The sequence below is a fragment of the Neopelma chrysocephalum genome, unplaced genomic scaffold (genome assembly GCF_003984885.1).
Source record: "Neopelma chrysocephalum unplaced genomic scaffold, ASM398488v2 Primary Assembly neopelma1_88, whole genome shotgun sequence".
Classification (NCBI taxonomy): domain Eukaryota; kingdom Metazoa; phylum Chordata; class Aves; order Passeriformes; family Pipridae; genus Neopelma; species Neopelma chrysocephalum.
Window position 1 is genome coordinate 2,730,833 of NW_020897750.1, and position 27,524 is coordinate 2,758,356.

General features: G+C 38.5%; 1 protein-coding gene across 4 annotated transcripts in view; it reads left to right on the forward strand.

The window, feature by feature from the left end:
• Positions 1-27,524, forward strand: part of SLC10A7 (solute carrier family 10 member 7) — a 148,910-nt gene that overhangs the window by 14,972 nt on the left and 106,414 nt on the right. Inside the window, exon 4 of one of the 4 annotated variants that reach the window (XR_003535759.1) lies at positions 26,439-26,592. The exons of the other annotated variants lie outside the window; for them this stretch is intronic. The gene's annotated coding sequence lies outside the window, so the exon portion shown is untranslated. The remainder of the gene's footprint in view (positions 1-26,438; positions 26,593-27,524) is intronic. 4 annotated transcript variants of the gene reach the window in all.

Genomic DNA, 27,524 nt, shown 5'->3' on the forward strand with positions numbered 1-27,524 from the left:
GCTGCTGACAGCAGAGAGACAGAGCGAATCAAGAGTCGGGTCTTGGGAATTGAGAGTTCTCAGTCAGACTCTAAGAAGGTACATAAAATACAAACACGCTCAGTGTACACAAAGTGTGTGGGAAACTTACTGCCAAATTTGAACCAGTTTCCAATGGAAATACATTTTTGAAATTTGGTGCTTCTCTGTCATTCAGACTAATTTTTCTTTTGAAGAACAGCAAATCACATCCCTTATGCTAGGGGAGAAAACAATCTTGCATGCCTCTTTACCAAACTTCACCTAAGCTGTTACGGATGTATTTATCATTCTGACATGAGTAGAACAATGCATTTTTTCTCATTTTAATTTGAATCCATTCTGATATACAAATAATTTAAACCTGGGAGTCAACTGGTAATATAAATGATCGTACTGCGAGAGCATTTGTTCGTAATAATGTTTCTTAAACTTCTTTTGCCTCGTCAAATGTGTATCCCTTAGCTAGAGAAATTGATTTGTCTGAGGGTGTAGCTACACTGCATAATGTAATATGAAGATAAATGAGCTTGCTCAGAAGTAATACAGTGAGGAAGCTCCCCATGAACTAATTAATCTGAGAAGTGTCCTACTGCTGTAGAGTACAGGCACACCCTCCATAAGTGCTCTGGAAACCTCTTTGGTTGCCTTGAAACACAGCACATAAGAGCTGTGGCAGTTGACTGTTATGACAGTATAAAGGGTTTTGGGTTTTCTTTGTCTAAGTAGGAGTGACTGTTGAATGTCAGTTTGGACTTGGGTCATTGTCAAAGACATGTCAGGCACTGTGCCATGGTGGATGTGGTACTTCTGGGGCTGAGGAAACACGAAATCTAGTTCTAGCTCTGTCGTTAACCTTTTGGGTAAAACAGAATGAGGTATCGTGCCTCTGGGGTCAGCTGTGATGGACAATGGCAACTTTGTGAACTGTTTGAAGATCAATGCTGAAAAACCTTATGTAAGACCTGTGTTTTATTTGTCTGGGACAAGGTGATTAAGTATTTGGTCAAGTGCTTAGAAAGAGAATCTATGTCATTAGAAGCTACTTGTGTGGTGGATCTTGCTGCATATTAATTGGAAAATTTGGTTGTGAGATAATAAAAGGGAGACATTTTTATTATCCTTTACAAGAATCTGTTTTTTTAATTGATACATGCCCAAGGACACAAAATAAATGTCCTGCTTTTGTTGGCTAAGGAAGATGTGGTTGCCAAATCTGATACTAGGAATTCTACAATTCTAAGATTAAACTGTGTTCATCGTTGAAAAAATTAATGTTCTGGGATTGTAAGTACAAACCCAGGTAAGCGAAAAATCTGTATCATTTAATTGTCAGTGTTTAATAACAGCCATGCAATTTTCTGGGGTTTTTTCCCCTGATGGTTCAAACACATGGTATATCAAAAAAGTGTACCTAAACTTTAAGTTCTCTTGATCTGTGTGTAAGGATGCATCAGCTGAACAGTTACTCGAGAGCGCAAATGTAAAATTGTCCAAATGAAAAATATTTCTTCCTATACACCATTTCATCACCCAGCTTGTGATCTATACCACTTTGAAATTTCTAGTTTTAGTAGCTATTAGGTGTGCCTTCAAAACTCTACCACGTTACCCTTTTGTATTATTGTGCAGCGTCCCTGGTAGATGAGCAAGTGGGAGATAGTTTTGATGATTGGGCCATTCCAGAGGAAATCGTTATCAAAAGCCCCTTGTCATTAATAAGGGAAGACAATCAAGCCAGTTAGCACCTTTGCTTCCTGTGTCTGTGGCATTATGGTGGGGAGAAGCATTATATGTAGCGGCCAAAAGGCTTCCAAGTCTTTTGGTATCTGAGGGTGAAAATTAACATCTTCACTTAGCTCTGATATGGGAGTGGCTTGGTGGGTTGGAAAGAGAATTGGAAAGAGCCTTCTTCACAATTCATAGGGATTATAGGGGAAAAAAGATCTCTGTAGCTTTATAAGGAAGAAATTAAAAGATCTAATTCAGACTATCCAGGAGCTAGTATCATTCTATCCAGAGAAGCATGGGCAAATGAGAGATGTAAGCAGTGGGGAGGAAATCTCTTGGGCACTCTGGAAATATTGGATTTTGGAGGAGAGGAAGATGATTTATGGCTATTCTGCCTGTTATTTTGGTGGAAGTAGCTGTTCTTGATGTGTTGAGCAAAATTGACTCTGTGCCCCATTCATAGGTTTCTTGAAGTCCTCTCTGGTCTGATGTGTGGTTTGTTCTCTCAGCTGTCTTTCAACTCTTCTTTCTTTACTGTTTCTCCTTCTTCACCCTGATTTTCCATCATTCCTCTTGTGATCGCTTCCTATATGTTACTTTAATTAACCCTGCAAGCAATTTTCTAAACCAGGCTATTCCTGGCTTTTTTCACAAATGCACTTAGGTCATTAGCACAGCCATTTTCAAGTACTGAATTCACTTTGATGCATATGAAGCCCTATATGAACAAAAAAATGTGCGTATGTTGACTGGCAAAAAATGAGGAGGGGTTGCCATGAGAATCAAAATCTAATTTTTAATTTGTGGGTATTTTCTCAATTACTTAGTTGTTTCTGTCAGTCAGTCTCTTGATTTGTAAAAAGGACAGTCCAGAAAGTTAAAAAAATTGGAATGGAAAACAGAGGCCTTACATTTGCTCTTTGCTCTTGTTGAACTGTGAAGGGTCAGGATTTTAATGACATAGCATCTGACAGCACAGAAGGCTTTGTTGTGTCATTTTCTTTCAACAAGGCTTGTAGTTTTTCAGTGAAATTATAAAAAAAAGTGTATTTAAAAGTCTGCAAGACAGAGAAATAAATATGTCATCATTTCAAGGTGCTGTAAAGACAAACCTATTAAAAGCTCAGAGATACTCAGACAGAAGTGCTGTAGAGATGCCAGATATTACTACAAAGTATTCAGACAGGAAATGTCATACCCTACTTAAGAATCAAAGTAATGAAGAAAAGAGATTGAAAATTAGATCTATAAGTCTATTATCAGTTTGGGAGAAAAAGCAATTTGTGATGACTTTTATGGTAGCTTAATGACATACTTTTGAAAAGTGTAACATAACAGGCAAGAGCTGTGATGGAATTGTACAGATAAATCGTGGCAGACAGTTCATTTTGTTGATGAATACTTTGGCTATTTTGCTATCTCATACACAACAAAACCATTGAGGGTTTTTTTCGTTGTTCAGTTAAGCTATAGCTTGTGCAAAACCTCTTAATCAATGTGCTGTTCTATTTTTTTGCAACTTTTCTTTGGCTCTGCTGTTCCTTTTTGTAAGACAAGGTGTTGCATATGCAATGCAAGATTTTGAAATATAAAATGGGCTACAATGAAAAAAGCTAGAAAGACGTTTATGAAATAAGATATAAAGAAAGAGTTCTATTATTGATTTTTAGATTTGTTTTTTGAAGCAGATGTAGAAGACAAAACTGATTATAAATTTACAACGTCCACAGCTATAGTCTTTCTGGAAAAGAATCAAGTGAGAGCAGCAACATTTCCCCAACAAATTATATACAATAGTTTTAACTGATATTTTAAAATACATAACATATGAGAAATGAAGACTGGAAAATTCCTCTCTTTGTGAGTGATGTGTTTTCTTAAGTAAAGATAAAAAAAGTGAATCCTAACACTCCTGTAAAGTCACAGGAAAGATATTGATTTCTCTAAAAATATCCGAAGTTCTTTGAACTGTGTATACATGTACATTAACCTTTTAGAAAACAAAATAAAATGAATAAAAAGAAGTACAAGCTCTAGTGGTTTGTGATTCATACACTGATGCACCAGTGTACCATGAGTATTTACCCTTGGAAGGTAACACATGAACATTATGAAACAAAATAAGATCTTCAAATAAACTATGTGTGTCATGATGTTTAGTTGTCTTCTATAATACAGTTTTTCTTCTCTAAATATGTCAGTAGTGTTGTCTAAAACTTGATTTCCAGATTGCACTCTAAAATATTCATATATGTAGGTTTTGTTTATGAAAGGGTAAGTCATTAAGTTCTGTTGTATTTTAAATGTGATACTGTAAAAGGAAAAAAACCCAACTATTATGAATTTTTTTTCTTTCCTAAGTAATACATTTTTTCTGCCCACACAGATTAAATAATTCTAAACTAAAATATAACTATTTCTACCATTAGATACTATACTGAAGTCTCTGGGAAATGTGTGGGTGTTGGAGGACAAATTTAGGCAAGACGTCTGTACTTCACATGTACAAATATAAAGAATTAACTGTGTCAGCCTAAGCCTGGTATGTACATAGGAGCTGTTGTGCTATTAAATTCACCCACTCTATTCTAGTATTGCAGTCTAATTTTTTATGTATCCTAAGAGTTTACTTTTCTTTTATTGTTACTGTGCTTTGAGCAGATGGTTTTTATTGAACTATTTATTGATACTTAGGGTTTTTTTCCTTACCTCACTGGTGAGTGTATTTTATATCCATCAATGCATAGGAGTAGCCCAAATTATTACTTACAATGTGAATTTCATCACTGTAATGTGTTCCAGTCATGCAGCTCCATTAGATATCTCTACAGTTCTCATCATCTTCTCAAGTCTTCTGTAAACCAAAGCAATTATGAATCTTCTGTTTTTTTTTCCTTCTCTTGCTGATCTCTTTATATTTATCACTAGTAGTTCTAATACAGATCCACTAGTAAAACTGTTCAGAGTGGAGGGGATTTTCAAAGGCATTCAGCTCTGCTCTTAATTCAGTGGCAGCAAATTCAGGCAAACGATGAGGCTTCTGAAATCCCTAGTCAAGCACTTCACCTGCAGCCTCTTCACTTAGTTTGTGAGAAGTTTCAGATTCTCCCAACACCTTTAAAAAGCAGCTCATTTACTAACCTAAGGCGTCAGTGGTTGAGTTAGGCTTATGATAAGATTTGATTTTGTCCCTGGTTGCCATTACCTCTAACTCGGGGTCTTTAATATGGCTTATGAGGTGTCCAGTGGAGAAAGCCCCTCTCCTGTGCTGCTGGAGTGTAAGAGATTAGGGAAGTGCAAGAAAATATGTTAAATCTCTTAGAGTACATGAAGTTGTATGACACAGAACTTGCAGCCTTGTGCATGTTCAGCATTTTCACTCTGGAGTGCTTGTAGCAGTTCTGCTGTAATCTAGAGAGTTATAAAATTGCCTGTTTAAATTGCACTAAACTACTTGGGCTGTGGCTGGAAGCTACTGGGAATCATCATAGGCTTGTGTTTCTGCAGCTGTGTTTGCCCAACTGTCCTAGATCTGACTTTGTAAGAAGAGTGTTTTCAGAGGCTTTGCTGTTGCTATTCTGCAGTGCTTGGCTGGGAATATCAGTTTTTTGTCTGCTATGGCACGTTCACTGACCCTGAAAGCTGTTTGTGGCATAAAGAAGCCAGGACAGAAGAAGAGTCTTGCTCTCACGCTTGACAAAAGTGGCCTTTTCAAGCAAGGTGGTTTTGTATTTGTCTTGGTCTGCAGGTTAATTCAGTGTGAAATTATATTGTGCAAGAGCTTCCTTTATTTAGCAGGGAGTGCTGTATGAAATGCACTGCCTATGCAAAGCAAGCATTTTTGACAGTTTGAACAAATCAGTAATACTTGTATTAAAGTATTTGCAGAGAGTGAGGTCCAGTGCCCTATAATCCAGGCTCTGTGTTCTTTGCTGTTTAATTTTATGGCTATTTGAGAGATAGCAGATATTTTGCTAGCGAGGGAAGTGTTACACAGTCTCCCTACCTCAGCATTTGAAAATAAAGTTTGTCTTTTGGAGAGCAGTGAAGAATGGCAATATTATCCAAAAACTTACAGGTGATTTTTTTTTTCCAGTGGAGTGTTTTATGCAGCCATAATTCCCTTGAGCTCCTGCATGGTACCAGCATTCACTGTGTTGAGGGTGGTTTTCTAATGAAAACCTTTTTTTTCAGCAGAGCAGTGCAGTTGTTTGCTGGCACTGGAACCCAGCGGCACACTGTGTTCTACTGTCCATCTCCTGTTGGCTTACAAAGCAAACACTAATTTAATGTTAATACAATTGGCGTTAAATTGTTGATAGTGCAGAACAGAAACTATTCAGCCTTGTCTATTGGGTGTAGGTAGTTAATAAACCATGTACTTTATTGTTTTACCATGAACAATAAAGATGGTTCCTTTGACATCTGTTCATGTATTCACCTGAATCTTCAGACCTGGATCCTCTTGGATGAAGGGGTACCACTGCCAATGGTTCAGCATGGCTGTTGGTGGCCTCAGCATTGTGACAGGGAATAAAAGCATGTACCTAAAAGCTAGTATGCAGCAGTATTGATTGTCAGAAATGGAATTAACTCAGTATTTCTTTCTGAATGTGAAGAAATGGAATTAATTCAGTATTTCTTTCTGAATGAAAAGAACATTTGGAGTGATAATGTGTAGAGTATTGGTAACATTTTGAAATCTGAAAATACCTTTTACATGTGACTATTTGCAGCTCACTGCAGATAAATCAAAATTAAACTTTCAAATCTATTGAGAAGGCAAAAAGCCCTTTAGAAATATTTTTAGTGGATTTAGTCATGGAGAGCACTTCAGGTTCTGAACACTGGCTTGTAAACACATAATCGTACACTGTTTCTCTGTTCTTAATTTTGGTCCTTTCTGTGTTAATATTAAAGCTTCAGGGTATTTCACTCGAGAATTTTTTTTTTTCTATCCAGGCACTTTTTTAACTGTCATGAGTATTTTTGCTTAGTGGATAATAAGAATATATAGGAAAGAAAGCCATCAGGCTTGCAAATTGAATATTTCCATAATTTCTTTATCTCTCTTTTTGGGTGTGCAGTATTAAGTCCTGATTTGTGGAAATCTAAGCTGTAGAACATGAAGCAGGATTTTCAGTTAAAATTACTTTTATCTTTAAATTTCATTTCCTTTTCAAGGAAATGAGGTTTATTATCCTTTTTCACCACTATGATTATGAAAATGCCATGAACTTTTGTCTTCTAAATTGTCTGTCAAATTATTCAATGTGTGTTATGAGCAAGTGTCTTAGATTCTGTGAGGGAAACCTCATCTGTGTGAAGAGACAGAACAAATTCCTAGATTACTTCATATACAACTAAATAAGCCCAAATCTATTTAAAATGTTTTCTTAGGAGAAGACAGAGTATTTTAGAAGTGCTTCCAGTTTGTACTTTTCTGTTAAACTGATTTTTTGGTCATTTGTTAGTTAGAGCATTTGGCAAAAAAAACGTGGAGAGCAGTAGAGCAGCAAATTTTCTCTGGTTTCAAAGCATTATTTAGGCTTCAGTTTCTGGAATATATTGGTCCCATGATGGAGTCTGAAAACTGCAAAGCTGCTGATAAACTCTTTCTGGGCCTGTTGAAGTAAAGCCACGTTTCCTGGGAACCCTTTTTCAGATGCGCAGTCCCCACACCCGTGTGCTTTCCTGCTCACCTAAGATTTCTGTGTGTGTCCCCTTGTGCATATGCCCTTTTCTGTCTGAAATCCAGTGCTTTGCTGCCACTTGTACATTAACAAGGAGGGAGGGGAAACAACAGCACTTGGAGTATCTGTAGCAGAGGCTTCAACTCTTGTACTCACATGGGAAGCCCCTACAAGAAGATGGTAATGTTTAGGAAATTTTGAGGGGCAGGAGACTGGCGAAGGAGCGTGTTCACTCGACTATAGGTGCCCTGAAAGCACAACAGCCCCTGATTATTCATCTGTGTCATGAGGGAGAATAAGTTTTACCATTAAATATAATTTTGCCAACCCATTCAGTACCTCATCATCAATACAAGCTGCATTTCCAGACTGTTTTCTTCTCTGGCGTTTCGGGTCCCCTCGCCACCCCTCAGCCTGACCTCTCAAGGTCTGTGCTGTCTGCCTCCGAATGCTGCCCTGGGGAATCCTGCCCTGCCCCAGGCCCTCGTACACATCCCCAGGGAGTTAGCACCAGCTGCCTGCCTGCTCTGCGACACACTGGGAGCCAGAGGCAAAGTGGGAACTGGTTGGAGCCACAGCCGCGCCTGCTGGTGTGTTACCATTCACTGATGTGAACTCAACACTGTGAGGCAGTAACTGTGCTTTTTGACTAGGGCTGCAAGACAGTGCTTGAATTTAAGGTAAATTATGTTTATGAAGCAATTTTCCCCAAAATTCAGGGGAACAAAAAACTTGCCTTATGTTGGGGTGGGTACAGTAGTTCTGACTTTATCTATTTATTTTTAACACTAAAGACATGTCTAGTAAGAGCTACATGAGCAGACAAAATAGCTAGTGCATTACTTATCAGCAAAGAATTAAGCAGCCATACAGTAACTAGTTAGTCTCATGCAGCACTTCTGGTAATTACGTGGTGCATGAGTTAACCAGAATATTACTTTCCTTGAACTGCATTGTGTTTGAACTGGTAAGTTGGGAGCAACAGCGTATTTCCTGCGTTAGCTTGCCAATTTGCATGTGTTATTTCCATGGAATTTTGAAACTCTCTGATCTAGCAGGTATTGTGGATTATTGCAACAGGATTCCCAAAATGTTGAATTTTTAGTGTGTGGATGACTTTGCTTAGTTAGTTAGACCTTTTTATTGTTATGTTTTGTAATGATCTAAATTTTGTTTGTGGATACTGTTGCAAAATGTTTGCAATGTATGTGGGGATGTATACTTTGATACTTAACTGTGTAAGTGTTTCAGCTCCAACTGCATATCCAAAACCTTTTAAAAGGAAATCTCAATGAGCCCCATGGGGCAAAGTAAATTATTACATGTGGTGAACTCTTAAGTCATAGACCAAGGTCATGGCAGTGAGAGTGTATTTCAAAAAGGTTTTATCTGTGCTTGGAAAGCAAATGAAATCTCTCATCATTAACTTTAGAATTATGGTTATAAGAGGATTTTCACTAGAGGTGAAAGATCAAGTTCATGGCGGACATAATGTAGTCTGAAAAGTTATTTCTGAGACATAATACTAGGACATGAAACATTCACTGAGGTTTTCACATTATTGATGGAGAGTTTACAGCCTCTAATCCGGATACTGAAGATCAGAATGGTTCTAATAATTGCTATCCATTGTGGCTTTATTTCAACCTTTTTCAGTGGAGGGCAAAAAACCAACTCCTTTTTTTTTTTTTTTTATTTTGGTAGTATTGTAAAGAATTCTGGAAAAATTTCCTAGCTTTTCAGCTGTGTCAGTCTGTCATAGTGCACAGGTTACCTTCCTTAGATAAAAACAATAATCCTTCTATGGGAAGATTATTTAATAAACCTGAATGATCTTAATGAATCCATCAAATCACATGTGCATGCAGTGATATGATCTCTGTCCTTATTTGCTTATAGTTCACCTAAACCAGAAAGAACAAATGTTGAAGGGAAACAGGGCAGAAAAGCGTAAGTAAAACTAAGGTTTTTAGTGACCCAGATTTTTATCCTGTCAGTGGAAATGGATATTCATTTGTCTGTTTATTCAACAGACTTCTATATTTTGCTAGACTTTGCATATGTATGTGCATGGATTTTGGTGGTACCAAAGAGCAATAGAAATCTGCTCGAGAGGGGAGAGTATGAACTCCGGGCCTGTGTCTTGGGAATGGTTTTGCAAATATCCCTGCCAATAACAGCACTCACTTGCTCACAGACTTGACAATGCTCAGTCTATTTGCTTGTAGAAGTGTTGAAATTTGCTGGCTATGTGCTGGATTTAAAAGTAGAATATTAAACAGCCATCGCCAAAAATGAATCCCTTTGTATTTGTACTTTCACTGTCATGCAGGTTATTACATTTACAGGAAAGTTTCAGCTGTTGCAGTTTTATTTAGAAGAGTCTGTTTAGTCCTATTTTCATGCCGTTTTACTTCTGGGTTAAAATTTGAAGTTTTGGTCTTTTGTTCTCTTAAATCCTTCCATCTGCTTTAAGAAGAGGTATTTGTTAAAAGGTGCATTTGGTCCCCAAATTACAACTACAGATAAAAGGTACATATATGTTTTTGGCAAGTGATATTTTAATTTCTTTGAAAATATAAAAAATATAAACTAATTCTACAGTAAAGATTTTATAACTGGAACTACAGGAAGTCAGCCCTAAGAGTGGCTATCAGGTTGTATTCTACTTAAGTAAAGTACTTTGTTTCAAAATGAATGTGTTTTTGAGAAATCTTATATATATTGAATATATGAAAGGTTTCCCTAAAGTCTTTTAAGATGAGGAAGCCTAAGCTGGGTTGATAAGTTTCCTGTAATTAGAGAAAAGACAACATTAAAATTGGAGGTAAAATTTCAGTTCCGATCTATGCATTTGTTTTATACTTCCGTTTTAAAACAACACTGTCATGCCATTTTAGAAAATATATCCACTTACAATTTTTTTCTGTAATGTTAATGTCATATATGTTATCTCAGAAATACTTGCTGTACTTTGATTATCCAAATGGCCCAGGATGTCAGTATTGAGTGAGACTTTCTATATAGGTTATATTCTCTAAGGTGTATAATACTGTAGTCAATGTCCTCTCTCATACCTTTTCTTTTCAAGCAGCAGTGCAACCTCTTGTGCAGTTTTGAGGCATTTCTATTTCTGGGCATAGTCACAAATGTCTGTGACCTATTGATGCTGGGACGTTTCTGCTGTTCGTACCACCCATGTCGATGACTTCTGCATGGCTTGGTTCTCTGCAGCGTGTGATCTGAGACACTCAGAACAATAGATGTTGTTTGGAAGTAGGAAATACGCAGAAAAATACACAGCATTGTAAAGTGCTGTCCTCAAATCCCTTCTGAAAATGAGTCACTCTGAGGCATCTCTGCTTCAGAAGGGGTCTGCTGTCATGACCCCTTGAGTAACAAATGCTTCTGTTGCTACACTTGGTTTTTTGAACCTTCCTGAAACTCCTGGCAGATAAAACTCAGACTTTTATCTCACCTTCTGCAAATAACAACAAAATACCTACCTTGTAAGCTTGATTTCTTTGTTTTAGTTGATTCCTTAACATTTTTTTTTTCAATTTTCTTGAAATTTAGAGTATTGCATTGAAATTAGTTCAGTTTTATAGGTAGCAGTTTCTCTCTTTTACATGTATACAAATTCGGAACAGTAGTCTCTGCACTAGTTCTGTTTTATTTTGTTTTATGTACATATGAAATCCTAGTTACTTCTTAACTCAGGTACTTTGTGCGTCTGACAGCTGTGCTCTCTGAGCTGTGATCAGGATTTAGATGTATGTGTTTGTCTTTAGAACACGTAAAATTTTCCTCCTTATCTTAGCAGTATAGTTATACTTACCACCCTCCCAGTTCTTCCCCCCTTTGGTATTTTTGCATAATATAAATCATTGTGCCCATTGTAAGGATTCTGTCATATCTCTAAGTGATCACACTGACTTTAATTTCCCTCCTTTTTCAAATCATTAACCAGTTGTGGTGTGTTCTTTGTCATCTTCCTTTCTAGTATAAAACCACAGTGTAAATCTGTAGTAGTATTTTGTTTCCCTGACTCCCTGGTCTTTATAGCAGTCAGTGCTCCCTACTTGCAAGAGCTTTTTTTACACAGACAAATCACTTGTCATGGTAACTTATCATACACTATATTGTGAGGTAGATGGCTCATTTAGCAACACTTCCAGCAGGTTACGTTGATGGTTTCTTTATCAACTTTTGGGGTTTTTTCTTTAGTTTGTGAGCTGTGGGAGGCAAGAATGTCTTTTCATACTCTAATAATTTCTTTGCAACCCTAATGCAGATCTGCCATACAAGCAAATTTTAAAGAGATTTCCTGTCTTTCAGGCTTCAAGCTCCTTCTAAATTGTGTGATGTACAGCAATGGAAAATTTCATTTCGTCAGGTTATTTCCTCCTGTAGAGCATATTGTAATATGCTGAGACTTTACTCTGAACCATCTCATTTCTCAGATGTTTTTACAAAACTAGAAATAGTTGAATTCAGTTTTCCTTCTAATTAGTACGTGCCAGCTGCTACCAGCAAAAGAACACCTGTGCTTCTAGTGAGGGTACCTGGAAACTTGGGCCTGATTCTTCTTCTTTATCCTGGCGTAAATCAGATATTCTTCTGTTGAAATCAAAGGGTCAGTGTAGGTAAGAGTTACAAATGAAAACTGGGTCTATATGATTAGTAGTAGGTGGATTCCAGAGGTGGTAACTGGTCTTTAGTGGTGTCCTTATGCAAAGGTATGCAGTTGACATAAATACTAAGTAGATGCATAAATAAGGAGAGTACTGCATTTTTGTCCACTGAATTCTCATGATAATTACTGTCTTTTTGAAAATATAGTCTTTGTTTCAAATAAATGAAACTGCCTGTAAATTTAAAATAGAGAAGTAAAAGCAGGTATTGGTATTGTTCGTGCTGTAAATATTTCTAAAGATGAAGCTTTATTTGTGGCTTAAGGTTGCGTCATTATCTTGAACTTAGAGTAGTCATACTTATCTCTAGGAGGTATGTTTGTCAGGAAACATCACTAAGCTTTCCCTCCACTATCTCCGTATGCAGGTATTAGAGGAGTATAAAGTAATTTTATTAGCTGTCAAATTGCTTGATTACAAGATAAGAAACAGAGCTCTGCTCAGAGGAGGAAACATGTAGTTCTTCCGTCTACATTCAGAAGCCTGTTTCCTCCAGCTTTCATTGCAGGCAAAGGCAGCCTCCAAAACCCAGGAGAATTTAATCAAAGTGGTTTGTGGATGTTTTCTCCTAAGTTTGTTCATACAGACACAAATAAAATATCTAAATCATGAAGAACTGCATATTATACATACAGTCAGCAGTAAACTGTAGAGCTGTACTGTTTAATGACAGATTGGGAAATAGGAAAGAAAACGTAGCAGTTGTATATACAGCCTTTCGTAAACGTATTTTGAAATCAGGAATCCTAGTTAGAATTTAGTACTTGGGCAGCATTAATGGATCTGCTGTGAGATCAATGCTTGAACTATATGCCATTAAAAATACTATTCATTAACCTTTTTTGGTATAGACTGACTAGGTGCTTGGATGAATTACAGATACTGTTCATGGTAGCGTTGCTAATGTCCAAAATGTCTTTTCCTCTCTCTCTTCCACTGTAATGACAGATGAATGGGAGCTACTCTGTTTTATTTCCAAATTAGGAGAAGTGTTAACATGGATTTTGTTTGAAGACCTTTTTTCTCTGGAGTTTGTTTTCCTATTTGATTTGCCTTTGTATGGATAACTTGGCATTCCTGTCATGCTACAGTGCTTTCTGCTCCCAGCTGTTGAGCTTTTGGAGAGCGGCTGTGGGGAGTTTTATTTACTATTAGAAAACCTCACTGAATAGCTGTAATTTCGTAGTAGATAGTGCAAGGCAGCATTAGCTACCAGTGTTTGCATACCCATAGAACATAAATCAATACTTTGAGTAAACAGAGGAGTATTTACATTCTGAAGCATTTGCTTATTTGCTGTTAGAGTCCTGGTGATGGCATATGGCTTTGAGAATAAGTCTGTAATGCCTATGTCCAGGATGTAACTGTAATATTAAGACAGTCCTACAAAAATATGCTTTTAGACATTGTGACAAATGTTTGTTAGAATGTATATCTATATATAATTTGTATTTTTCTATCTTTAATAGGTAGAATTTGGGTGAGATTTTTTTTGCTTTTTTGACTGCCTATTTTCTGTGAATTTTTGTGAAGTAGGTCCTATGTGTTCTTTTGTGGAGTATTGTTTGTTGCTGATTTAAAAGGAGGAGGGGGAGAGGTAAGTGTGTGGGATGCACCATTCAAGTTCTATGGCAGGTGAAGACAGAGGGTATTAGGCATCTACAGTACATGAAGTACTGAAATTAAAATTCTGCTTAGTCTTCATTTTTTTGTTACTTGTATTAATGCTATCTCCACTGATGCAATCGCATGCTATTTTTTAAACACATTAGTTTGACCTGTTCTGCCTTACAGTGCTTTTCTTATTAAACTGCAGTCTGGATTGTTCTGCAGTAGACAATGTATTAATAAGTACAATATAAGTTTTTACTGTGATAGTATGGAATACTTTGTGACTTTTTCTTGTTTCTATTGTTTAAAGTGTCATAGCTACTTGCAAGCTATAGCAGTCACAGAAGTCATCAGTTAAACTCCAAGAGGCTGATATCATAGCAAAGCTTTTAAGACAAACATTTCTTGAGCACATGTTTTGTGTAGAGAGCACACAAAAGTTTGTCGTCCTGGTGCTGCCAGTATTATAAAAATTAATTATTTGGAGAAATCCACACTCACTCTAACAACAGACCTGCTTGGTGAGAAAGGAAAGGAAAATTTGCTTGATTCATAGTCAGAAAGAAATTGCATCATGTCTTTCTGAATACCTCTCAAGAATGCTGAATTTTTTCAGGAGTTTTTTACTGTTGATATGATGCAACTAAAGCCAGTGTTGCACAGGTTCTTTTCTTACTGGTTCAGCTGTTACAGTGCATTAGGAAACTGCTAAAATACTTTGGGGTAACTTTTTAGTATTGTTTCTCCCACTGAGAGGGGAATGTTCTGGCTGGAAGAAAGCAGGATAGATGTGGTGTGAGAAGTACGAAATTTAGCACGTGATTTTCAAACTACTTTTGTCCATAGCACTTGCTAAAGGTTTTCTTTGGGAGCTGGTGTGATATGACAGATTATTCAGAGCTTTCTCCATAGCTTTGTTCTGAACATTTTGAAAATATCCTGAAATGAGGCAAAGTGAAATCATATGGACCTGCCCTTAGAAAAGCATTAGAATCTGACTTTATTTAGTGTCCGTTCTTTTTAACTTGCTCTTGCCAGTGGAAGGGAAGAGAAGGTGTGGTGGCTGATTTGAAACAAAAAAGATACCCGCACAGAAGCGATTTCTTCTTTATTTCTATGTGCCACCACTGGATTTTAAAAATGATGCTGCTTGGAAGTATGTGGCTCGGATAATGTTCGTAGTATGGGCATGCTTACTTCCCTCAGAAAAATACATGTGAGATTTTTATTCCTTCCAGGTCTGATTGCTCTGGTTCCTTCTATTGCCAAGTGCAGGCAGTAAGTGGCACTGGGAACACCTGGCATGTAGGACCTCTGCTGTAGGAAGGATGTAGGAGCATCGGTATGGGAAAAGAGCCTTCTGTGGGGCTGCCTGCAGCAGTTCTTGTCCAGCTGCCAGTGGTGCATCTGATGTAACCTATAAGATGGGAGTCCGATGGACTAGAGGTTGTGGCAAAACCCAGGTAGCCTCTGATGGTGAGAAGGCCTGGCCTTAGAGTTAAACCTTCCTTTCTCTGTGTTTGCAGCCCATTTGACCCCTCTGGGCTCAGCATCATGAACTGCCCAGTGTCTGAGCCTGGAGCAGCCAGTCAGGCACCCCACTGAATCTGTTGCATTTGTCAGAGGGTCCTGCTTCAGGGGTAACACTGCTGGCAGCTAAAACCTATGGATTAGTAAAAATTAGTGTTTGAGGGGTTGGAGTAATTTTTGTAGGCTTTTAAAAGCATTGTTTGATCATGCGGTGTGTTGGCCTTTCAATAAAATCTTCATTAAATCCACCCATTCATTACAGTTTCTTTTTTACTTCTGTTTGCCTTTGTCACATGCTCTTTCTTGGATTATCATTCATTAACTTCTTCAAAGAGATTAACAGTTCCTTAAAAGGGGATCATGTGCATTCTGATGTTTTGTGTGAAAGTGGTGCTTGAGAGCAGAGAAGCTGTGGGATCCCTATAGAAATTTGAAGACAATTTTGATACTCTAGTCCACTCAAAAATCTGCTGATACTGTAATGTTTTTTCCCTTGCCAGGACCCTCCTTGCCTGGTGTCATTTCTTGAGCTCTCCTGGGATGAGATTAGTCTAAAACAACAAAGTAGCCAGATGTCTGGTTCTGAGAGAGTCCCAGAGGCCAGGGTATAGTAGGCAACAGTAATCGCTGGGGGCTGAAGATCAAAGATACCTGAGAATTACTTATGGGCACATACTGTGTGTCATTCCCATTATTAACAGTCTGAGAAAATTTGTATCCCTAATTAACCCTTTTGTTGGTTAAATTTTTTTGCCAGTACAGTCCTGTCTGTAGTAACTGTTTGTTCTTTTTGATACTGTTACATAAGTACACATTAGTTTAAAAAAAAAACCCACAAAAAAAGGTGCAATATTCTCATAGTAGCAAAGTTATGTAACTCCTTCAGATCCTTTTTATCATGGTCATTTGTAAATGTCAGAAATTAGCATGATTTCTTTTTGTTTACTGTGCCATCCCTTGGGCTGGTGTCATTCCTATCCAGAACTGTGTCAATAAGAATAGTTAACTTTGCAGGGTAGTGGTTTTAGTTCCTTGCTTCCTAATCTAAAAAGAAGTAGTATCTAATTCCAGAGAGGGGATGTCTGCCTATCACTGCTTTTCCTCATTTTGTTGTTTCTAATTAATATTTTTAGTGATCAATGCTTTTTTTCTATTATACACTCTGAAATAACAAACTAAGGTTGGAAGTGCTGACTCTGGATTCGTATAGTGCTTTAGGAATGAGTGGCTTCTGGAGAGAGAGAAAAACCTGATTGCAGCCTTCTGTGCTTTTTCTTTTTTTTTTTTTTTATCCTCAGATGAACATAGCAAGGTTGTGAGTGGAATATCTGTTTTACTAAATAATAACATTCTGTGCTGTTGTTGTATTGAAGGCTGAACAATTTTCCCTAACTTTTGAATCATATTGGAGATACCTGTGGTTTGTTATGATCACTGCAATTTCACTGTCTTTAACGTGATATAATATTATGTGTGGTAAATACTGCATGTACATGTTTGAGTGGCAGGGTGAGTTTCTGGTCACACTAAATTTATTTGCAGTTTATTGTCTATATTGTAAGTGTTTAACAATTCTAGCGGCATTTTTCAGTGAGTAGTGAGTGAAGAAAAGATCCCTGGAGTGATTTAAAGGATTGAATTGATTTATCTGTTCCAGTCTTGACTATCTCACTTCAGAACATTTTAGTGGAGCAAGAAGCCCCAAAAACTGACCTGCCTGAAAGTCTATTGTGTTTCTTACACTTCCACTTTTATCTCAGCTGTGCCTGCTGTTTGCATCTTCCAACACAGCCATGACTGCTGCTCTATTGTCCTCATTCCTTTTCAGCTGCACACCTCATCAGTCTTGCTCTACACCCAAAGCCGTGTTTAAAACAAATCAGCATCTAAAGAAATGCGAGGGCAAAGTTTCTGATGAAGCAGGGCTATTTAACCTATGGCTGTCAGCAGGTATAGCCAATGATCTTATGAAAATTTTAATGAGGGTCGTAATATTAATAGGACAGGTGCTGTGCTTCTCAGAGGTGCAAGGGAAGGGAGAGCTGCATAGGAGTGGTTCCCAGGTGGTAGCTGTTTCCATATGGGTGTTGGCATCCTGGACTTTGCATCATTTATTGCCATTCATGTGCCATAATCCAGGCACAAGGGCCTCACTGTGACTGCTTGGGAGCCACATGTTGCTCAAAGCTTCTGCCTGGATATCCTAACATGAAGAAAGAAGGTCTTTGTAATGTTTTAATTCTGGTTTGCACAACCCTTGTGGATTGGGTTTTTTCCTTCTCATTTGTTCCCCTGGGAGGCACTGCAGCAGTTTGGGTTGTCTGCACTGCTCTTGAAGGTCACGGTGAGAACTGAGTGCACATGAAGTTGTGTCTGCAGAGGCCCATATGACATTCCTTGGAGTTACCTCACACAGGCAGCAGGATGCTTCCCAGGAAGGTGTGGAATCCCTAACTGAGGCTTTGGGAGAGCCCTACCAGATGGATTTGCAGCATATCTGAAATAGAAATGCCTTTCCCTTCATTCTCTTTTGTTTTCTGCCTAGAGCTCTTGGAAGCCACTCCACAGCTACTGCTGACAAGCAAGAATGTGACATAGTCAGCAAATACTAGATGAGTGTATAAAAGTAGAAGCACTGACATCTTCCTGTGTTTTCAGGGTGGTAAAATTCTTAAATTTTTTTTTATTTTTTATTTTTGATCACTAATACCACCTCTCTAGTTTATGTAAAAAGTGACTGGGTCAGAGGTGATGCAGGAGCCTCAAATGCAGTGCAGGAGCAGAGCAAAGCACTGCAGAACTACTTCTCCCTGACAGATGTCAGCTACTTTTTATGTTGAAAGATGAAGTTATGAGACACTAGTTGTTATTAAACCAGTAATTGGAGCTTGGAACAGGTAAAATTACTGATATCTTCTGCAATTAGGTTCTACCATGAACTTTCTTGTTCATGTAGCACATTTTTGAACCATGAAAAGTCATAAGGACCTAAAAACCAGTTCTTTATTTTGATTTACAGAAAAACATGCTTTAAAGCAATGTGGGTGCTTGAATAGACTTGGAAATAGGTGTAAATACCTTATACAAGTGTATTGGGTTTGCTTGACAAAGATGGAGTGGATTCTGTGAGAATCCACCTTGACAAAGGTGGATTCTGTGAGAAGCTGCTGGAAGTTTCTCCTATGTCTGATGGAGCCAATGCCAGCTGGCTCCAAGACAGACCAGCTGCTGGCTAAGGCCAAGCCCATCAGCAGCGGTGGTAGTGCCTCTTGGATAACATATTTAAGGAGAGGAGTGAGAACATGTGAAAGAAAGAGCTCTGGAGACATCCAGGCCAGGGAAGAAGGAGGGGAAGGAGATACTTCAGGAGCCAGAGCAGAGATTCCCCTGCAGCCCATGAAGACCACGGTGAAGCAGCTGTGCCCCTCACCAGTGAAGGTCCATGGTGGAGCAGAGATCTGCCTGTATAGGAGATCCACCCACATCGGAGCACGGGGATGCCCAAAGGAGGCTGTGCCCCTGTGGGAAGCCTGCACTGGAGCAGGCTCCTGGCAAGACCTGTGGACTTGTGGAGAGAGGAGCCCACACTGAAGGAGGTTTGATGGCAGGACTTGTCACCCTGTGGGGGACCAACACAGGAGCAACCTGTTCCTGAAGTACTGTACCCCATGGAAAGGGACCCATGCTGGAACAGTCTGTGAAGAACTACAGCCCGTGAGAAGGACTCATGTTGGATAAGTTCATGGAAGACTGTCTCCTGTAGGAGGAACCCTACACTGGACGAGGGAAAGAGTATGAGGAGGCAGAGGCAGCATGTGATGAATTGGTTGCCCAAGCCCTGTTCCTCATCCCCCTGCGCCTCTGGTGGGGAAGAGGTAGAGAATTTGGGAGTAAAGTTAAGCCTCGAAAGAAAGGAGGGGTGAGGGGAAGGTGTTTTTAAGATTTATTTTTATTTCTTGTTATCCTACTCCGATTTGATTGGTAATAAATTAAATTATCTTTTTTCCCCAAGTCAGGTCTGTTTTGCCCGTGGCGGTAATGGGTGAGTGATCTCTCCCTGTCCTGATCTCAACCCACCAGTGTTGAGATATTTTCTCTCCCCTGTCCTGCTGAGGAGGGCAGTGATAGAGCAGCTTTGGTGGGACCCTGGCATCTACCCAAGGTCAACCCACCACAACAAGCTGAATAAATTTGAGTACATTAAGGTATTATATTGCATATTAATGAATAATTCTTCATTCTGGGTACTTCTATTACAAGAGGGTCTTTATGAATTTGAAATAACTTTTGTGAAGGAAAAAACATAGGAAGTAAAGAGACTGCCCCCTAGAAATATGTGGGAACAGTGTTCTCCAGTTAGGGCTAATGGGCATCTAGGGATGACAGGGATGTTCTGCTGGCACAGCTATGTATGGAAGAAAATATTACTAATGTTCTCCTTTCTGGTATTTAAGAATAAAGCCATAGGAACTGTGCTATGAAAGAGCAAGGGCTCCCCAAGCGATCAGGAAGGGTGAGTGTTGTAAAAGAAGAGAAAATTGTGATTGAACTGAAGGATAAATTATGAAGGAAATTAAAATACATCGTCCACATGGATAGTTTGTTACTTCAAGGAAATATGTGGGGATTTTATAGTGGGTGCTATCATATGAAATATAATTTGAACAATCTGTATATATTTTCCTCCATACTGCACTTTTATATTTAGTACTTTCAGGAGTGCTCACTGTTTTAAACAGCCCATCACAACCCAAGCTGTATCAGAAGCTTAAGCCACGGCTTCCCTTTTACTTACCTGAGCCATTACAATGTTCTGACCTTGAGCTGTGTGAAATCAAAAAAAATTTGACTTAATTGAGTCATGGGTCTGATCGTGTAATGAAATAAATAGAAAAATCTGCATTTCCATTCACAAGTTTATTTCTGGTCACATGTTCCATTCACAACATTGGAATTCAACAGAGGAAGAACTTAACACTGTAGTTTTCTACATGGCAGCATATGGCAACATGTCTGTATGCACAAATCATTCACCACCAACAGCAAAAGCTGCTTGATGACTTGATTATACTCAAATTCTTGGTAGAGAATTCTTGCTGTTGAATATCTGTTTTTCCAGCATGCTAGGTACAACTTCTGTTAATTCAGTTTGTGGAGGTTTTGGCCTATAATTTGGAGAAGAAAGGAATTTAATTAGAACAAACTCTAGAAAGTTACAAGTATTCAAGGGATTTTTCTTATGATCTCTTGTAATTAAAAATGTCAGCTCATTTTCTGGTTTTTTGATAACCAAAGTCATTTATATTTAGAGTTGTTGAAGGAGAAAAGCTGTAGTTAATGTTCGAAGTGCTGTTCAGTTTTGTGCCAACAATGATGGTGGAAAGATCAGGAGACAATTGATCTCTAAATTGCAGATCCTAAAAATCTAAATCAACTCATAGTAATATATGAGCTTGTAGTTTTTTAAGTAGACTCTTGACTATATTGAAATATTTTGTAAACTCCCTAGGTTATTCTAGTGTTTTATTGGTGACCCCGTGACCCAGCATAAATTCAACGCAAGGGGCCTTTAACTGCATCCTCTTCCCAGTTCAGAGGGATGTGCTGCTATTAAGTTATCACCGTGGTGACAGAAAAGAATGTCTATGTTGTGAAAATTAATTGCTTGTAAGCAAATGTTTTCAAAATGTGACACGATTTTCATAATGTATACTTTTTTTTACCATTATGTATTCGAGGAATGGTAATAGGCAGAGCTTGTGTAATGGTTGCTTTCTAAAATATTTAAATTCTGTAGCTAATGTTACTTTATGTGGTCTTTCTCTGACAGGCCATTGTGACATGGATTACTCTTCTTTGTACTGATAATATAAAAAACCAAGCATTTAAAATAAAATACAGAATTGCTTCTGAATGTTTCCTTCTTTGAGGGGGCTGGATAAATGAAAATTAATGAGGTTAGGGAAATTTTGCTTCACAAAGTGATCACAAGTGATCAAGTAAATCAGGCTTTGCACAGTCTGTAAAGCATTAACAAGACTGTGTTACATTTCTGTTGTGCCTTCCATTGTTAAGGGTAATTAGAGAATATGTATGTTTTAATGAGAATAAAAGTTATATTAGAACCAAAAGCTCTTCTCCTAGTAGTCTTTGAGATTGTCATGTATAATATGAAGAAAATACTGTCTTTTACTCGCAAGTGTGTTTATTATTCTTCTTGTTAAGTACCTGGTACAAGCAGCATCTATACTGTAAATAAAAGGGCTTGTAAGAGAACTGCATTGAAATACACTGCATAATAAATGTAAGCTTTTTTTTTTTAAGGACTTAATAGAAAGAACATGCAAATTAGTATTCTGAGTTGTAGTTTGCTACTGAAAGTATTTGAAATATGGGAATATTTTTCAGGAATTAAGAAGTGTTTGTTGGGAAGAGTAGTACAATTCTAAGCCTTCTTTAAATTGGGCAGTTTCATAGGTCTTGCATCTGAAATCATCATTATAGTGTTTTTTGGAGATATCTAACATGTGTATTTGTACAGCTGAAACCTTGTCACGGGCTCTGTCCCTTAATCAGTAGCCATGTCCTGTGTGGTGGCAGGCCTTGTATCAAAGACAGTGAAATAGTTTTGCTGCTGAAAATCCTCCAGCATTACAAACTGCAGCAAAAATAAGCAAGCCCACCCTAAACTGGTTTCCTTGGATGGCATGGCACAGAGATAGCAAAGGCATGTGTCTGCCTTTTTGTTTTTTCTGCTCCTTCTTTCAGGGAAGAATCCAGAGGATAGGTAGGACTGAAAGTTGCACCTGGAGAGTAGTGCTTTGTATTTGAAATCTTGTTTCAAGGCCTGGATCCTGCTGGAAGCAGCAGTAGGTCCTGTTACAAACCCTAGACTTTCCAGAAGTTAAAAGGCAGGGAGCAAGTCTGCTGGAAACAACATGGCAAGGCAAGTTCCAGTAGTAAATAAGGATGTGCAGCAGGTGCATTAAGCAGACGTGGAAAACGAATGTGTGTCCTTTGTGGGAAGGTAATTGGGCATGGGGGCTTGGCAGGAGCTGGATCGGCTGAGGTGGAGCGACTGCCACAGGTTGATGGGCAGGTGATCCGGCAGCCTCCGCCCCGGCGGCACAGGAGGGCTGCCTAATATGCTGTGTGCCCTAAGGGCCTGGGGGAACACAGTTGGATTATTATGTTAATGCCTGAGCCTGCTGCCCTCTTCCTATCCCAGCTGGGCTCCCTGTTGTTAGGAACTGCTTTGCTCTGACAGTGGAGTAATATACTTCATGATTGAAAGGCCAAAGGGGCTCGCAAGAAAAAAGAGCAGGCCTGCACAGATATGTAAATGAAGGGGGGAAGGCTGTAGGAGGGTTTGTGTGTAGGTGTGGGTAGAAAGTTTATTAGGAAATGAGTAATATAAATCTGCTAATTGAATTGTTATTTACAAGTCCCATTTCCTGATTTGTTTCTTTGTGCATTACCCCCCTCTAATGCTGATGTACAGTGAATTCGAAGTGCTTACCAAAGCAGGCACTTAGGTTGATTTATTTCAAACAGAGGTGCTATAATACACTGGTACCAGTGTACAATGCTGACAATGGTGTATTTTTCAGGACTTTGATTACTGTTTCATGCTCCGCCACTATATTGCTACACTACAGCTTATAGTGGTGATATGATTCTTTTATATACTGTAGATAAGTATATCACTCTGAATTTTGTTGATACTTCTACAAGAGAGATACAGATTACAAGAATATATTTGTTATGGTGTTAGAGCAAATCGAACTTTGATTCAACGAGATGATGGCGACGTTGTGATATTTTTCTGAGGTCTTTCCTGCAGTAGAATTGGCTAAACAGAGACTGGGTTTTAGAATGAATGTATGTGAGAGATGAAAATCTGTTCCATAAACAGGTATGGAGGTTTTTGATGTTTGCTTGGTTGTTTTTTTTCTTTTTGATGATGATATGACCTGATATACTAAGTCTTTCTCTGCCTTTTATCAAGCTTCTATCAGTGGCAAAACTTGACTCGAAATACCAGCCTGACGTGATTTGTAACATGCTTATTTATCTATTTTACACCCCAAAGTACTGATCACAGACTAGTCAAAGAAATTGCTGTTAACCTAAATTAAACTTTTTAAAGTGAGAGCTATTTTTACAAAATGCAGCTAATGTGTCAGATATAAAGTTGCTTGATAGGTGATGTGCTTGTGCATTAGCTGGTACTTGCTTTTTGTTGAAGATGTGATTTCTGATTGCTTCTAGTGTTTGAGGTGATTTTTTCTGCTCTCCACATGTTTGCATATCCCAATTCTGCTCCTTACCTTCGTGTTCACATTATTGCTACTCTGTGTTGCTATTAAGGTGTGTCTCTCTTGGCATCAGTACCTCCTGCTGTGCGGCAAATTTGGCATCTCTCGCACTTTTGACCTGGCAGTCGTGAATGCATTTCTTACACAGTATTGTCCACTTATGTATCATAGGGCATCTTACGTTACTGAAGTACTACATGGTGAAAACAACTCTGGGTCTTGATTGCTTCTTCACACTTAATTTGGTCTGACTGTGCAGATACAAGATGTTCTGGGCATGGCAGAGACAATTTTGCTTCTATAACTCTTGCCTCGTTGGGTGCCTATGGTGAATAACCATCACAGCACGGGTAGCAGCAGTATCTGCGTTCTGCTGGAGCCTTTGTACTTAACATAAAATTATTGATTTCTTTGTCAAGTTCTCCTTGAAGTTCTTTGTGGGCAAATCAGAACGTGTTGTCCTCGTCTTGACTGTTTATCAGTAAGGTGAGAAGATAGTTTGAACCACAAAATGCTGGAAAACAGGTGCATTGTTATAAAGTAAGTGCTTTCTTGTTGAAGGAGTGCTTTTCAAAAATTTCATTTTTATTTTTCTTTCACTTTGTATCTGCACATATTCTTTAGTAACTGCTTTAGGAGTATGACACTTGGGCTACAAACTATTTCAAATTGGGAAAGTTTCCATTTTCTTTTTTTTTTTTTTATTCTCCCTGAATATGCAATTTGTAGAAGTGTTTCCACTTTCTTTCAGGAAAATCTGTATGTAAACATTTTGTTTCAGGTCAGGTTAACCTGGGTCAGTTTTGCAAACAAATCATTTTCACTCAGTCCACGGTTTTCAGTGTAACTTAGGTGCTCCGTTTTTCCATTTCTCATGGTAAACTGATCTCCCTGGCTGTATCTTCTCAGTGCATCGTAAGAGTTTAATAACAGTGCTGTATTGTGGATCAGCTGAAAAGCTTTGTGTGGCAACAATCACATCTTCTGCAAGGCATGGGAGAAATTCAGCTGAAAGCAGCAAAATACCAAGATGAAATGTTTAAAAAAGAAAATTTCAAACATGAGGTGAAAACTGGTGATTCTAGAGGCAGGGAGAACTTAAGTTTAAAGCAGATGTTTCAATACTGGAATATCCCTTATGCTGGATATTCCAGTTTCCAGCCAACTATGGATGCCAATGGAAAGTTCAGTGAACAGTGCCACAAAGTACACGGTTGACGTGAACAGCAAGTTTGTCACTTTTGGTGGTAAAACAAGCTTGTGCATTTTGTGGTCTAGCAGCCAGCACAGCTTTTGGTGAGCATGAATAGAATTCTGCACATGAAACCTGTAGGTTTTAATGTTTTCTTTCCACCTTTTCTTTAGAGAAGTAATGGCTATATAGTATTCTGCCCCATTAAAATAAAGTCAATTACTTCAAGGAAGTAATAAAAATACCTTGAGTTGCTATATATTTTGTATATTTGTTTACATAATAAATATATACATATATGAATGAAAATTCCAAAGAACAGTTTCAGCATTTTTGTAGTTCATGATGTACTCCTGCAGATGGCCAAATGGCTGTGAAACCAAGTCCCTAGACTTGATTGGCATTAATACTTGCACTGTATGGAGGACTAGCCTCCTCCATCCTACCCCCTTTGGGGATCCACTTGGAAAATGGGGACAACTAACTGATTAGAATTTAGAGATGTTTGGGGCATGTTTCAAAAGAAGGGTGGTGGTAAATACTGACATTGTAATTAATTTGTTTTCAGAAGAAGAAAGCTTGGACCTTCAGTTGTTACTCATCCACTGCTGAATTCCTTAGGCATATTTTAGGGATATGTAATATATAAAGATGCACATTTAGGCACTTTCTCACTCCGTGTATGTGTAGGTTCCGGTTATATGAATTGCTAATATAGAGGATGAAAGTAAGTGAGCAGCATTTAAAAGAATGCAGTTGCATGCATCAAGATTGTTCCTTTTGAACCTTCAGGCAGTGGCTTTATGCTGGTCTCTTTCATATAGTATGCAACTTTTCTTTCACTCCTCTTTCTACCTCTGCCACAATATTGCAGCGTGCAGAGATTTGCCTGGGCTCATAAAAAGGGAATTTTCAGTACCATATAATACTGGCTTAATGTAAAGCCTAATCTTTGGACTAGGTTAAAAAAAAAAAGAGATTGAAAAAAGGAAAAAAGAAATTGTTCTTCTTTGAGATATTGACAGAGATGTGTTGATGAGATAAAATCTCCTTATCTTTTAAATGTGACCTGTGATTCTGACATGAGCTCCAGAGCTAATTTTTATTTTACAAATGCTTGAGCTAGGCTTCCCACGCACCTGGCTTGCACTAGTGTTATACTTCGCATCTCCTGGCATTGCACAACAAATGGTGAAGTTGTTACCAGTGGCAGTTGTGACAGTGACTTTCATAACAATGCTATTCTGAGCTGGTTTTGATGGCACAGCAGTTAAAATGTCTGGTTCTGCTACTAACTGCCCAGAAAGCAATATGACAGTGGGATATTTATAGAAAAATACTGGTGCAGGCACAGCCTTACAGTTAATGCAAAGGGCACCTTTTAAAAAGTGGCCTTGTGCTTTCATTTCACTTCAACAGGGAAGTAATACTCTTTGGAGTTGTGGGATGCATTGTTTAACTAGACCTCTAATCATGTTATGGATGATGTGTCTCCAGGAGAATCAGGGGACAAGACCTTTAAGTGTTTTTATCACAGCTTAAGATCTCAGAAAATGTGAACTTAAATAAAAGTATGTTTGGGAGGTTGTTATTGCTCTGTATCCTTTTGAGGATACCTTCCACAGTAATTTTTTTATTTTTTTTTTTTTAGAGAGAAAGTCACTTACAGTTATGAAGTGTTTGACCATAAGAGAGGAACAAGTTGGCAGTACTTGTATAGCACCATTCAGCTGAGCCTCCTTTATTAAATCATTGTTCAGCAGTCCATTTGTTCTGGTGCAAGAGCCAATGTCTTCACTGCTGAGGTAATAAACCTGGAGTCTCTAAGAAATGCATGATGTCTATGAGGTTTGTGGGTAGTTTTCCTACCAAAGTGTCAGTGTCTGGTTAGATTCTTTCCTTTTTGCCCTCTAATCACGTTCCACAAGCCAAATGTATGGCTTGCTGAGGCTTGTACTTGAGGGTATGTAGGTAGAAGGGGGAGTTTACCTTGTTCTCCCCTGTTAAGGAAAATGGTGGAAATGGACTTCACATTTGGAGAAAAATACAAAAAGTTTGACTATATGCCTTCCCAGGAACTCAGAGATTTCTGGCATGTCAGAACCATATGAATTTCGTGGAGGAGTAGGTCAGATGCTGGAGCATGGTTTTTATGCGGATATGTACCGATATGAGAAGGCGTGCGTTGTATCAAGTCTGCCAGCTTTAAATCACTGCTTGTGAGAATGTTTACACTGGCACTGGGCACTAATCTTAATGTTTGCATTTATAATTTTTAAGTAGAGGCAAAAAAAGAGGAACTGACTGTTTATTCATGCTGGTATTCAAAAGTGCACTGTAGGTGCTCAGGTCGCTGGCCCATTGGGGTGTGTGATGTTGGAACCCACAGTGGAAGGCACTGTGTCTTGTGAGTGTGATCTTGTGTTTTTGTACTGCAGCTGATGGGGGGACAGGAACATCAGCTTCAGGGTGCTGCTGGACTTGGGGTATGGCTGGTGAAGGACTGTCACACAAGGACGAGGTGAGAGTATTGGTGACTGTCTCTGCTTACAGCCCTTGTCATCATCAAAAGGAAGTGGACCGTGGTTGATTGAAAAAAGTCGTCTCTTTTCCCCTTGGTATCCTGAAGGAATAAAAGAGAGTTTGCAAAATGTGTGTGTTGCCTACATTTGTGTTTCCGAATACAGCCCAGATAGGCCTTTACCCCTGCTAAGTCTTGAGCATTGCACAAGTTTTG